General features: G+C 34.2%; 1 long non-coding RNA gene across 1 annotated transcript in view; it reads left to right on the top strand.

The window, feature by feature from the left end:
- LOC148597979 (uncharacterized) overlaps positions 1-5,758 on the top strand; it is a 29,819-nt gene extending 24,061 nt beyond the window's left edge. Inside the window, exons 3-5 of the long non-coding RNA XR_015918359.1 lie at positions 2,134-2,503; positions 2,981-3,088; positions 3,730-5,758. This is a non-coding gene — a long non-coding RNA (uncharacterized LOC148597979). The remainder of the gene's footprint in view (positions 1-2,133; positions 2,504-2,980; positions 3,089-3,729) is intronic.
- Positions 5,759-12,379: the final 6,621 nt, after the last annotated feature.

Raw genomic sequence — 12,379 nt, 5'->3', positions numbered from 1 at the left:
ATTTTTCAATAGGGATGGAACGATAGGGATGGGGATTTTTGTATAGGGAGAATGAGGATGTTTATCTTTGTTGATATGAACAATATATTAAAAGGAATTAAAAATGAAAGTTAAAACGTTAAAGAATGTAATATTTTAATTAAATTTGATTCTTTTAATAACTGATAAAGAAAAATGTATGGGGATTTTTGTATGCGTAATGGGGACTTCTTTTTAGGGAATGTGGATGGGGACTATGGGAAATTCGAAATGGGATGGATGATATTTGGTGCGAATGGGAAGTTAATACCATGCAAGAGCTGCATAAGGCTCTTCTATTTAAATGAGTATGAGGTAATTTCTAATGATCTTTACTCAACTTTAGAAATGATGGAGATCTACAATAGATTGAGTTACTACATATTCCTATACCCTGCAGCGAGTCATTGATAAATTTTGAAACAAAATTTTGTCAATGACTTATAAGAACAAAAAGTCAGATATTTTAGAACAGTTGAAAATCAAATATGAAACTGTGATTATCTCTAAGAAGTTGACACAAAAATCAACGCAGCTAGCCTATCATTGGGTAGACTGTCGTCAAGCCCTTTCACATGTATTATTCTAACCCTGCCATATGATGTAACATAGTCTTTGAGTCAACTGGGCCCTTTTTATTGCGGGTTGATCGCTTCGGTGTTTCATTTCGAACTGTTTCCCTTTGAATCACTGGAGAATCCGTTGATTTGTCTCGTATGTTTCCAAGAGGAATAGGTGAATTGCCCTTCTAATGGGGCTCCTGTGTTTCAGATGGTATCGACTGAGTCATAGAATTATCAAAAGTTGAAGGTTGAATAGGTGTGGAATTGTGATAAACGTTAGGGTTTTAATGCGTTGTTGGCTGTACACTACCTTTCAACTCACCTTCATGAATACACTTTTGAGTTCAGTGTAAGTGTTATGCAGGTGGTATTTTCGTTGTTTGCAACATTATGACGTATCGATGGTCCGACTAATGACCGGTTCCTGAACAGGTTCATATTTCCGCAAGAACTTTATATTCCATAGGGTTATGTGGCAGAGTAAAACTTTATGTTTTTTTTATTATAAGTAATAATTTTTTTTTGTATTGCATATACTTGTATGAATAGTACATGTCCATTTAATACTTATTTCTTTCAGTGGTAGTCTAAGTTTATGGGTTTTTATTGGTCATTTTAATGGGTCAGTGTTCAGCGCAATTTTTCTGATTTCGGTGGGTTTCCTTTGTTCAGATTCGATATTGTCTCCAAACTGTGGGCATTGTTCAATGTAGTAATTATTAAAATTTGCCAGTCTAATTTGGAGATCATTCCTGTACTTAAGATTTGAACATTTACTTTAATATCTTTAACCTCACTTATATTCATTTCTTCCGTTTAATTGTTACGAATGAATGAATTAGTTCAAAAGACGGCTTGGCGTATGAAAAGTGCGTGTTACTCTGTGCGTATGGCATTAAAATAGTTTGAAACTTTAATCGGCAATGATATCAAATGAACTTTCCGCAAAAGCTCTAAACTCATTTTGATCTCTTTATAAATTTTCAATGTGTAAAACAGCTGAATTCATCGATTGCCGAAAATACATAGGGCTGTGGATGAGTTTGTTTATTTTAACATTAAAATACTTTATAAATTTGAATTGTGCATTCATTACACATATCAAGATGTAATTGTTGTAATCACTCACAAGTCATTTGTACCTCATGCAGGGTATGTAGTTCATGCAGTTTTTTTTTTATCATTTTGTCAGTTTTGTACTAGTAGTTCTAGTTAAAGTCGCTAGAATATGTTCATGTTGTGTTTTATTTACATAATTTATTTTTTTTTTATTTCATCTATATTTAACAGTAAATCCGTATTTTGCTGTATTTTATAAGGAAATGCATTTACGAATGATATGCATTTTATATTTTGTATGTTTCATGTTAAGATCAGAATAACTAGTAATTAGTTAAAACCTTATGTAAAAAGTCGTTGAAATATCGTATTATACATGTAGGTTTTGAACTCGTATCGTATACTTTAGTGAATGCTATACTTTCTCTACGGTTTGAGTAATTAACATGTTTTGCATCTAAATTTCACTAAGTACTTTTTATTATTGTTTCAGTACCCTTTTATTGTGAATTGAAACTAAGTGGAAGAAAAGAAAAAAATCAAATTAGTAACTAGAAGCTATGTTACAAAATGGCGCCCAACGTAGATTCCATTCGTGATGTGTATTGATTGAACCTGTAGCAACATGTGTACTATAATCGATTTTGTTAGACGCCATTCAAGCTTGGACTACGTTACAGAGGGACTTTATTTGTGATAGACTTCATACGTCACATCTGTTCTTTCGTCACTGCTGTCTGGCAATTACATACGTCATATCGAGGACTGTTCGATTCGTACATCCGGAAGAATGTTAACATAGATGGCCATCAACATCGATCAGCTGTTGACATTGGACTTGGAGCATCGATTCAACATTACTGGTCAGTAATAATATGTTTTACATGTACATGTCTTTTCTTTTTGTGCTCGTTTTTGTGAATAAAACCTTTTGTTTAAATGTATGTAATACATTAAAAACAAATTCATTGTTGAACAATCTTTAGTAATTTAATTCTGAAGTTTTGATTTTAGAATAATTGAATAGCAGTTGTGTATTCAGAATAGAGATTGAAATAATTTTTAGTAAATGAGGATAGTGAATTATTTTGTTGAACTTTGATAAATAAATTTGGTGTACTTGGTGTTACTCCCTTTCCTCTCGGTTAGGTGATACACCCATTTGGAGGCCAAAGGCCAACCGGAAATACTAAAAGTTCACACGTGTTATTGTTTACATTGAGTGTTTATTTCACTTTTGTTTTGTTAGGCATATATACAAGTTATTGTTTTTAAAGTTTATGCATTCAAGCAAACAGTAGTGACGCTTTAAAAATATCACTTTAATTTTCTATTTTTAGCTGGACTTAATTAATGTAGATCATCTTTAAAAAGGTCTTTACTTTGGTTTCATGTCTTCCCCCTACACGTTCGCTCTGGATTTACTTATAGAGTATTTTTGAGTCAAAGTACGTACATACAATTTATGTGTTGTGTTTGTCTATATTTTGTGGGCGTATATATACTTGTACTTTTTTTTGCCTATTCATTGATATCTTTATGTTTATTTGTGATTCAATGTGTTTATATTTGTGACTATGTGTATGTGTTAATGTGAAGTACACTGTGCATTAAATCTCATAAATAGAATCTACTTGAAAATTTCTAAATAGAGCATATTTCAGTGATTAGATCAGATATATAAAATTGAAAATACACTTTAGAAGACTAGTGAGATTGTGATATTACTAGAAGTTAACAGTGTCTATTCTAACACCTTGTATTCCACGCATGTATTAAAACTGTCTATCGTAACAACACTCACTCCCTACCCTTAGTCCTTAGAAACATATCACTAACAGCTACAGTACTTATGTTCTTTGTAGCAGGCTTGCTTGAGTTTACAGAGATCATTAGGTTAAGGTTGTGTAATCTTGGTAGGATTTAGGTAGATTTATGGTGTTTAATAGACAGTGTTGGAAGGTTGATTAAAAACTTATCGTAGCTGTATCGAGTTATTCACTCCACTCCAGGTGTTTTTTTGTTTCTATTGTGTTTGCTTCATTTTTTTTCTAAATTGATTGAATTTTAATTTTGAATTCGATTCCAGGCAACTGAGCTTGTTTAGATCAAAATCTTGCTTGGACACAAACTGTATTATAACATCAACATGCCTGAAGGTGGAGTATCTATTGAAGACCCGGAACTGTTGCAAATGATAAAGAACAAAATTAAGGTGAATCCCAAAGGCACAAACCCAGAGGATGTCGTGGATGTTACATTATCTCAAATAATCTGGTGCATTTGAATACACTGAGCCAGGCTGAGAAACAAAACCAGAAGAATGTGAAGTGCATTCTTTAAAAGATAGATCCACCAGATTTCCTGTTTTTCTGGCATTAATGGCAAGTATGAAACATCGTACGACTCAAACTCAAGGCGATATGAAGTTGACTCATTAGTAAATGATCGAATATATGGACAAGACAACGCCAAGTATGCAGTGAAACGATTTTTGAAGGACGACTGGTAAAGTTGCAAGGCATCTAGGTCCTAAGGCAACATACACAGAAATCATCCAGAGGCTAAACAGTATTTATGGTGTGGCTGAAAGTGAAGAAGACCTGCTTGCTGAATTTTAAACAGCCAAGAAGAGAAATGATGAGACACTAACATCATGGAGTGACAGATAAGAAGACATATCGGGCAAGGCAGCAGATAAGGAATTGGTTGAGCGACGGGAAATGGACAACATCCTAATGCATTAATGCAGACTTATAGTTTTCTACACTTTTTTTGTTAACAAATTCTGCATGAAGTTTGCATTATGTTTTCTTGAACTGAAATATCCTCTAGCAGGGTACTTTGTATTGCCATGCAAAACTCTCAAAATGCTTTTAAATGATTTTTTATGATGTGAACCACAGCACTGGAAGAGTACTATGTTTAATATGTTATCTACTCATCACCAGTTCCATTTCACGATTTCAATATCATACATTGTACCATCCACATGTTGAGAGGAGTATATTTATTAAGTCTATAACATTTTTAATTACTTCCATGGGAACCCCATTCTCCAAATTATGTAAGGTCACATATTGATTACAAATAAGAATATTTTCAGACTTAATTGTCAGTCTTTGTAAGAATCAGGAAATGAGTGAAACATGGTATGAAAAAAAATCCACACTTTTGAATGTTTGAATTGACTGTTTGCACAATCATAATCAAGGGAAAAACACAAGATTTCCATATCACTGTGGTATGAATTGTACTTACATTGAATTGCACTTAATTTGAACATTTCAATGGCAGATAAGTCAGTCAATAACTTGACTATTCTATCATTCTATTGAAAAAATTCTGAGCAAATCCAGACATGCAGAGATCAAATAATAGTCTTTTCAAATAGAGAAAGTATCCTTGAGTGAAATTGTATTGTCAGATCAATGGGGTTTCGACATACATGTTTCTGATTTTTTCTATTTGCCTGATTCTTATAAAAACTCACACTTAAGTAATATTCAAATTTTCTAAAACAACAGAAGCAGTTCCTCTCTACCATGTAACTGGTAAATTTTGCAGAACATATTTGTTTAAGATTTGCAGAAAAAAATATAAGCAATTTATTTTCACAGGATACAATTTGTGCTGTCTATAGTACTACTTGGGAATTTGGTCAATAATTTTCATTAAAAAATTGTAATGTTATGACGTCGTAATAGAACAAAGTATTGTGACATATAACTTACAACTAATCTTACTATTTCTTTTTTGTGAAAAAGGCTGCAGCTTCTGAAGGTAAAGTTAATATGTTGATATTACTGTAAACGCATTAATTTTCGCAGAGGGGTCTAAGAAAAGCGCGAAAAATAATACATACGAAATCGATTTGTATCACTATATAAACTAATATTTTTTTTTCGAAAACCGCAAAAATTGATACTGTGAATATTTTCACTTGACAGGAACAGCGAAAATAATACATTAACAGTATACTGTACGAGTCTCTTGGATATACAGCCCCTGTATGGGATAAACTTTTCCACTTATGCCCCATACCCCATTGCTCCATACCCAATTGCCCATTGCCCCATGACCCATTTTTCTATAGCCCCATTCCCTATTTGCACATTCCCCATTGCATCGCATTGTTTCCTATTCTCCATTCCAAGAGAAAAATTAAACTAAATGTTTTATTAAACACATATAATGCATTAGCATGCACAAAGTTTTATATTTGATATAGATTTTAGAATCTCGTAGCCGGGTTTGGGAATTACAGAAATCACGCGATACTTGCATTGTGTATTATCGCCACTCCGAGCTTCATGAAAAATAAGCATTCAAAATATTATTAAAACTATTTATAAATTGTGAACAAATTCAATTTCCGAAATGATTCTTATTATGGATATTCTTGCTTTATTTCAAATTTAAAACGGGAAAACACTAATTTCCAAGTGAATATATTCAGTTCCAATTCAACAAAATAACATATTTCTGTAAATTATATGGGAACAAACAAATTTAATTTCAATAATGGACTGATATTATTGCTTAAAATGTAAAAAAAAAATGTCCAAAAGAAAAGCATCATATGTGTGGCTGCGACACGTTTATTTCAGTCCAATTTCTCAAAAACGACATATTTCTGCCAATTGCATGGGTGCGAACAGTTTAAATTTCAATAATGGTTTAAACAATTGTTTAAAATATTAAAAATGACAATATAAGTATCCGGTAGGTGGTTGCAACACTCCTATTTTCAGACCTAAAATTTCAAAATTATATATTTTTGCACAATGTATACTGTGATCCCGATATTTGGTTCTCAACGAAAAGGAGACTCCCACTGACGTGTTTACTGAAACCCTCAAAACCACGAATTTAACAATACAGGAACTTGCGTATCTTCCCTTTTCCACGAAAATTGATATCCACGAATTAAAGTACTTACACAGTATGTACAAACAATATTAATATATCTATCAGTCTACAACTATTGTACAACATGTTAAAATTGTCAATATAAATAGTATGTGGAAGGTGTGATACATATGTTTCAGAGCAAATTCTAAAAAACGAGATATTTTTGCAAATTGAATTAGTGCAAACAGTTGAAATTTCCTAAGTGGTCTTATATTATTGATGTAAAGAAATTGTCATAATAAGAATGATACGGTTGACTGTGACACATCAATTTCAGTCCAATTTCTCAAAAAATGACTTATTTCTGCAGATTGTAAGGGTGCAAACGGTTTTAATTTCAATAATGGTCAGAAATTATTGTTTAAAATATAAAAAAAAAATGCAATATTAGTATCCTTTCGAGGTTGCGACACTAATCATATATGTCTACCAATTGAAAGGGAATCAACATTTTCAGTTCAAAAATGGTCTTGTTATTATTGCTCAATATATTTATTATGTCAGTATTAAGACCATGCGAGTGTCTGTGTGTCTGTGAAACAAAACTACTTCGTCCAAATTTTCAAAAATCGTATGAGCGCGAACATTTTTAATCGATAATGACCTGAAATCAAATACTGTACGTGTTGTGAATAGTTTCTTTATTTCTGAGTTTCAGTTATCCCTTTTTATGAACCAAAGACAGTAACGTTGTTTCCTGCAATTTGTAATGTAATAATTGTTACTATTTTAGTACTATTTACATCCCCACCATTCATCATGTGTGCTATCCTACTCATACATTTGACACTACATCCTAGTAAAGCATCAGACATACTAATACGGGATCTATAAGTCGACAACGTCTTGACGAGCATTTATAACAAGGAATTCGGAGTAGAATTCTTCAAGAAATCGAGAGAACTATTAAATCAAGGAAGATTTAAGTTAAGGAGCAGAAAATTGAACAGTCAACAAATTTAAAAAATTGCAACTCAGGAAAATGTACTTGACAAGGATACCGTGACGAAAATACTTGGAATGCGATGGGATGCGAGCTCTGATATACTTACGTTTGAGAAACAGGAGACTCAACATGGAAACGTAGAAGCGACAAAACAAGAAATACTGAGACAATCGTCGTCGATTTTCGATATTAGGACCAGTGACCGTGAGGGCCAAGATACTCATACAGACGCTTTTGAAGGAAGGAACGAGATTTTACCTCAGAACATATGGCAAATGTGGAAAGAAATAAGAAACGATATAAATGTCACGAACAAAACATAATTAAACCGCCACTACTTCACGGACAATAATATCGATAGCCGGGATAGAACACTCCATGTATTCGTAGATGCCAGTGAACAAGCCTATCGGGCAACAACATACCTAAGAAGAGGAAATTCGACAGCTTAAGTTATCGCCAAAAATCGCGCAGCACCAGTCAAACAGATAACACTTCCGAAAATAGAGTTGATGGCCGTCGTAGTAGGAACACGCATTACAACATTGTTATAGGACAACTTCTACATAAAGCGTATTGTAATGTTGAGCGACATGTCAAATAGTTCTTCAATGTTTTGCACCGAAGAGACCATTCTGCAAATTCGTACAGAATCGTATCAACGAAATACGCAAATTGGACTGGCAATGAAATTATATTCCAATATATCCAAATCCAACCGACCGTCAGACTCGCAGAATATCAGCTTAGCAACTGGAACAATCGACATTGTTGTGGAATGAACCAACATGGATTACAGAAGAAAAGAATACCGTTGATGGACTCCGATCGTGAAAACTGATGTTTCAGTCATGATGACCACATACAACGATGAGCCACAAACGTCTTTAGCCGAGTTAGATGTTAGCATATCGAGAGTTATCGATTTAGCACGAATTTCATCACTTCAGACTTTTGCGTATAACTAGCTATGTTTAGAGATTCATGAAGCGATGTATGAATAGGAACCGATATAGACTTAGAAACCGTACGAACGAAATCGATACGATAAAGCCCGACGAAATTCGACAGGCGACGAGATATTGGATATTAGACATTCAAAACCGCAATTTCAGGGACGGAAGAGCGAACTTCGCAAACCGCTAACTAAATGCCGATTACCACTAACGCGACAGTTGTGTTTATTCGTCGAAAAAGAGTGACTAATCAGGTGCCCGGGACATATTCACAGTGCAAAATTGGACTATAATACGAAACACCCGATCTTACTACCAAAACGACACGCTTTTAGAGATCTCATTGTGATTGATGCTCATCATTAAATTCTACACACAGTTGTTCTGGATACCGTCTATACGCCAGTGTATGAACTTTATACTAAAACGATGCGTTAAATGTCGTAAAGTGATAGGAAAGCCGTACCGAAGTCCAGTATGGCCACTGCTACCTACGGAAAGAGTTCAGAGTGCGACACCGTTGCAGACCACCGAAATCGATTTTGCTGGACCATTAATTGCACAGAGTAATGGACAAAATGTAAAGACTTACTTGTGCTTATTCACTTGTGCCAGTATTTGTGCCGTTCAATTAGAGCTAGTTTCAGATATGACACTCGATATGTTTATGCTAGTTTTCCGATGATTTATTAGCAGAAGAGGAAAACCGACAGCGATATATTCAGAAAACGCACCGACATTCATTGTTGCAGATAGAGAGATACCAAAAGGACTGAACATTTCCGTCACCTAGAAGTTTATACCGCGAGCTGCCCCTTGGTATGGGGGATGGTGGGAGCGATTGATCGACCTGACAAAACTCTCAAAAAAGTTCTGGGAAGAACACAACTGACATTTGAAGTACTACGAACTGAGCTTAGCAAAATTAAATGTGTGATCAAAGACCGCTCGATAACGTACGTGTCAGCCGATATCCGAGATCTCCAGCCGTTAACACCGTCTCAGCAACTACACGGACGCGTAATATCAACCAGCGGCGACAGCAAAGCGGATGTATATGAACTTAACAATGTGCCCGCGAATACTCTTACAACAAAAGATCACGGTAATAGAGCACTTCTAAGCGCTGGAGGGCTGAATACCTGACTGCCTTTTGAGAGTTCCATAGGAAAACAAAATACATTCGAGGCAAAAGTGAAAATTGATGCGATTGCTCAGATAATGGATAATTCTCCGAGGCTGACCTGGAAGGTAGGAGTCATTGAGGAACTGATCACCGGCAATAGTGGGCAGACCAGTGCAGCAAGAATTCGGACCACAAGTGAATTAATTGCAACACGACCAATAGTAAAATTAGTCCCCCTTGAAATATGAACAGTTAAATGTGTTTATTAAACATGAACTGTAATTGCGTTTTGCGGCCCCAAAATGTTGTGAATAGTTTCTTTATTTCTGAGTTTCAATTATCCTTTATTTATGAACCAAAGACAGTAACGTTATTTCCGGCAATTTGTAACGTAATAATTGCTACGTCGCCACCGGAAGCGGCAACTCTTGTATGGAACGTCTAGAAACTAAACATAAAGAGAGTTGATCATCTTATAATTCTTTGATCGCTCAATATTCCTTAAAGTACAAATGTACAAAATATTTAAAAAATGTCAACGAATAATGAACTGCGACACCGTAATCATGAAAAATATTTTAAAAGATGTTTTTTTTGTAAATCTTTCAACAATTGCTGTCATAGAAATATGATAGATACGTTGCTTGCATGAAAGGCAAAACAATTTGTTTTCGATTGACCAATCAAAATTATTCCTTCGCCCCTTTTCCCATTGTCCCATTTATATACCCCATTCCCCATGCCCTATTGCCCTATACCCTATAAAATAGGGAAGTTTATCCCACAATTATAGATTTTTCAATTCAGAAGTATTTGGTTATACGGTACTCAAAGTAAGTCTTACCAACCAAAACAATACATACCACCCAAACAAGTCCCCTGCCTTTACAGCTATTCTGGCATTGGCTTGTAATGTATAACTATTCAATGTTCCATTACTGCTAGCTCCTGTAAAATATTGATTGATTGACTGATTAAGCTATATATTCTCCACCACTTAATAAAAAAAATACATAAAGCAGGATCAAATATGAGGGTGTCAAATAGAAGCAGCAAATTCAATGACATCTAATAGATAAGAGGGTAGAGAAGATGTCATTAAGATGGAACAATCTCTTTTAAAAATGAAAAGGATGAGGTTTAAAATTTATGGATATGAAGGGAGGTCAATACTTTGTAATTAACATGATAACGGAGTAATGTTTTTTTTCTATACTCATAGAGATAAGAAGCCCCCTGTAAGTTTTATAAAGTATGTCCCTAAAAGCAAGGACATAGCTAATTTACCAGAGACTGTGACTTGATGAATGCCAACAACAGTCCTGACATATTTCTCGCCAGCCTGGAACGTAGGTCGCCAAATGGCAAACGTAATAGTTCCATTCGATCTTGCCACCAATTCAATCTTTGTCAGAACACCACAGCACCGTACAATATGGATATCACTCTCCAGCAGAATTGCATTTCCTGTTGAAATAAAACTGTTTAATAATACAACCAGAATAAAAAAATGGATGTTTTTGTATTGTAACAATTAAGTGAATCGAGACAATATTATGCAGGAAAAATTGCATCTAATGTTTTTCATACGTTTCGAAAATACTAGAAAATATATTCCTCGTGTGTTTTTCATGTTTCGGCCCATCATGAAAAACATATATAAAACAAATTCATTAAAAAATAAGTAAATAAAATCATCCGGTTATTATATGTTTTCATTAAGAATAAATGCAAGAAATATGTATGGATTTCATATAATTTTGGAAATAGTTGTTTCCATGTTACTTTAAAGAAGCAAATATATATATTTTTAGTATTGGCCCGATATGTTTCTGTATGTTTTAAAACAAATGATGCAATTTACCCTTTGTATATGTAGTTTCCGTCAACTGCTTGTATACAAACAAATGATTAAAAACAAGAACAAAACCATTCCTATATTGCGTTTTTTAATTTATTAAAGAATTAAGTACCATTCTGTGTAAGAATCAGGCAATTGGTGGCACATCGTAATTCTCACTTTGGTCTTTTTTGTCTCAAATATAATCGATACAATGTACATCTAAAAAAACTACCAAAAAGCTAATAAAATTATTCCCGAAACATATTGCGATGTAGATTTTTTTCGACTTCTTATGAATTTTTCGTAAAGCATTTGCAACTATGTTTGACCTATTGATATCTTACCGCTATATACCTTGGTTCCCTTGATTACTCTTACAGTACACATATTGCATGGTAAAATCTGCAGGCACTCTCTTGTGGGAAAATGCTGACATATTCGTGAAACACTTTGTTAATATAAACAAAGACTAGATATATGAAAACTTGTGGTCAAGTCTTTCAACAATGTCAATTGCAATTCCAAATTGTCTGTTAGTGGAAAATATGATCTATCTTATGTACACCCCTTGAAACGTTTACGTTTTCCATTTTAACGTTCGTGCATCGTTTATCGTGCGTTTACACATCGTTTTGCGTTCGTCTAAAAGCACATAGGAAGCGTTCGTTTATGTTTTTTTTACTTCGATTATTTCCTTGATTCAACTGTTATCTTTATATTTTTTGCTATTATTAATTAATATATTTTCATTAATTCCATTTTCAATTTTTTTGTCTTCCGTCTTCATTGTCATCGTTCGTCTATCGTGCGTTTAAACGCACACGTGGAGCGTTCGTTTATCGTGCGTTTAAACGGACCCTGGGAGTGTTCGTTTTTCGTGCGTTTGGTGAGCGTTTAGGTATCGTGCGTGCGGGAAACCTAAACGTCTCAAGGAGTGTAACTTGACACATGATA

This window comes from Perna viridis, chromosome 14 (genome assembly GCF_037379345.1).
Source record: "Perna viridis isolate PV_CMFRI_1.1 ecotype Kerala chromosome 14, ASM3737934v1, whole genome shotgun sequence".
In the NCBI taxonomy this organism is placed as follows: Eukaryota; Metazoa; Mollusca; class Bivalvia; order Mytilida; family Mytilidae; genus Perna; species Perna viridis.
The sequence above is the reverse complement of the archived record's forward strand: the minus strand, read 5'-3'. Positions and strand labels throughout refer to the sequence as shown.